This window comes from Apis dorsata, unplaced genomic scaffold, assembly GCF_000469605.1.
Source record: "Apis dorsata unplaced genomic scaffold, Apis dorsata 1.3 scaffold_111, whole genome shotgun sequence".
In the NCBI taxonomy this organism is placed as follows: Eukaryota; Metazoa; Arthropoda; class Insecta; order Hymenoptera; family Apidae; genus Apis; species Apis dorsata.
The window spans coordinates 293,802-296,683 of NW_006263406.1; the positions used below are offsets into that span (position 1 = coordinate 293,802).

The 2,882-nt window shown below is 41.2% G+C and overlaps 1 long non-coding RNA gene across 1 annotated transcript in view; it reads right to left on the bottom strand.

Moving 5' to 3' along the window:
• Positions 1 to 2,480: 2,480 nt before the first annotated feature.
• Positions 2,481 to 2,882, bottom strand: part of LOC116185148 — a 1,911-nt gene continuing 1,509 nt past the window's right edge. Inside the window, exon 2 of the long non-coding RNA XR_004149919.1 lies at positions 2,481 to 2,721. This is a non-coding gene — a long non-coding RNA (uncharacterized LOC116185148). The remainder of the gene's footprint in view (positions 2,722 to 2,882) is intronic.

Sequence of the window (2,882 nt, forward strand, 5' to 3'; positions counted from 1 at the left end):
TATTGGTCGAAAGACCGGATCGGAAAAAAAAGAGGAGACGAAGGGCTAAGAACACGGAACAACGTGGCGCAAAGCTGGAGGGTAATCAACCAGCTGACTTTGTGCAGGACTCGAGCTTGCGCGGGAACCTCGGTGATGGAAAGGTGAAAGGGGGAAATTAATCTGGTATTGCGGATGCTATTATTACGCTACTACGAGTGTCATTAAACGAATGGTTCCGAATTGGCAGTCGAGCGTGGATTCGAAGATGACGGAAGATGAGAAAGCGGTCGCGGAACGGAATTCCCTGTCCGAAAAGAAATCCGGTTCCGTGGCGTCGTTCGCAGGGAGTAACGAGGAGATGGGCCCATTGGCGACCGAATACGGAGATGCGTTCGGCGGTTTCAACAATGATCCTGGGGTGGCGCTAGCTAGATTTAAACGAATCAAACGAGTTCTTCGCCCTCCGGTTTCCAACCCCTAGTTTCCCAACATTCGTACACGAAATTTCGCGCTCAATCGCGTTTCACAATCCTACGATCGGTCCGTGTCGTGACACCGTTATTTAATCTATATATATATATTTATATATCTTCTATATACGTATATATTATAGAAGATAGAGAGAAATATATTAGTAAGCAACACGTAGATTAATTAGCCGTAGATCTGTTCAAAACAACGTAAAGTAGGAATGCGGATATCCGACATTAACAGTTCCCTTACCGGTTCCCTTAAGATTCGAAAGCGATAATCGTTGGTATCGCGTAATCGCAATAATAACGGTCCCGTCGGTAACGTCGTGGCCAATGTTCGATTGTTACACGCAAAAGTCGTACGTCCTTGAAACGGAAATGTACGCCGCGCGGCGCCTCTTTCGCGAGTATACTCTCGAATCTCTTTCACTTATTATTCGCGTCTTTTATTGTCTTTAATCTATCCCTGATCACGTATTTAAAGCGATTCGACGCTATTTCGACTTTCGTTGCAACTTATGTTAAACAATAAAAAAAAAAAGTACTTTAAGACAAACGACAGATACGATGAGAGATGTATTAATAAAATATAAATTTATATACGAAAATTATTATCTAAAAAGAAGAAAAAGAACGAATAGATATATTTTCTGGATTACCTGCTGGATGGATCCATGGCTCGTCGTTCGATGCTTGGTTGAGTGGCGCCTCTAAATGGAGAGAGAGAGAGAGAGAGGGAGGGAGAGAGAGAGAGAAAGACGGGTAGACCCAGAGGCAAATACACAGATAAAAACATTCGTAAGACGTTCAAGATTTAATAACAAAGATACGATTAAACACGAAGAAGACACATAGATCGTTAACCCTCTGTTTTGTGCGCTTACATTACGGGGGAGACTTTGACTTTTTTTTTTTTCTTTTTCTTTTAAATTTACTCTCGGCAAACGAGTACCGACTCGTCTCCTCGCTTGTACCATCCATCTCTCCTTATCACCGTTCTACTTTACAACAATATGAAACAATTATTTACACATCGACGGGCAGAAGGATCACGGTGTTGCGTGAGAAATGACTGAAATGTGTTCCTCTCTCGTATATATATTTCTTTTCCTTTCTTTTTCTTTTTCCCCTCCCCCCTTCTTCTATTCCTATTTCTCTTTCGTTTCGTTACGCGCATCGACGTTCGCCATTTTACGCCAGGATACGCACAGCTACGTCGAACCAGCTTCAAGTCGAAAGTAGCGTAGCTGGAATTTATCGAGAATCGAACTTTCGCTACAAAAATTTCTCGTCGCTCGCGAGAATTCGATCTCGATACTTCGATAGTTCGCGCCAACGATTTTCTCCAACCATCTTTTTACATTCGTCTCGATCGAAATCCTTTTCTTCAATTCGTTTCTTCGGTATTTAAACGAATATTGTTGCGATCACTTTTGAGAATCGTTCGCGCGAATTCGCAGCGAGAAAAGACTCGTCCTTCGTCGCGTCTCCGGTTACACGACTGACTTCGTAGACTTTTTGCTCGCGCGAGATCGTGTACAGGCGATTTAGATAAACGAACGTAGTTAGTCCGGCAAGAAGGCTGCTGGTTGGTTGGAAACGTTACAGGCACGATCGTTACAAAAAGAATCGCCACGCCTCCGTCCTGTCCTTTCTCGATAATCTGCTCTCGTCGCAGAGAACGCATCGTCGTTGGACAACAATTGGATAAACCTCGAGCCAGGAATTGACGTAGGTATGTACATTTATTTTTTTTTCCTTTCTTTCTTCCTTTCTTTCTTTCTTTCCAAAGGGGTCCTGGAAGGTCGATGTGATCGATTTCTAATAATAATAATTTTTTTTCTTTTTCTTTTGCGAAACGAAAGTCGAGTAAGGACGAAACGAGCGCGATGGTTGGAAAATTCGAAAATTCGTCGAAAGCGTGGCCGTTAACGAAGGCGACGCAGGTCAAAATCGAGGGACGAGGCGAAAAAGCCGCGACTAATCGTAAAAAATGAGAAACCGGATCGTTCGGTGCGGTGAATGTTTTCTTTCTTTCTTTCTTTTTTTTTTCCCCCTTTTTGTTTCGCTTTGTTCCGACGGATACTCTGCTTTAGTGCATGTCGAGATAGAGACTTTCTTTTTATTTAAAAAAATCGATGTCTGAGAAATGGTGTTCACAATAATATGGTACAACAACATAACGGTATTACAGGCTTAAATATGTATATATATATATATATATGTATATACGCATATAAATGTATATATGTATATATATATATATCTATATGAACATATATTTACACGTATATATGTATATATATATATGCGTAATATTTATAATAATATAGATAATTTTCTTTACCACGATAACATGGCTATATACAAATATTACAATGTTCCCCCCCCCCTTCCTTCCTTCCTTCCTTCCGTTCCTTCCGTTCC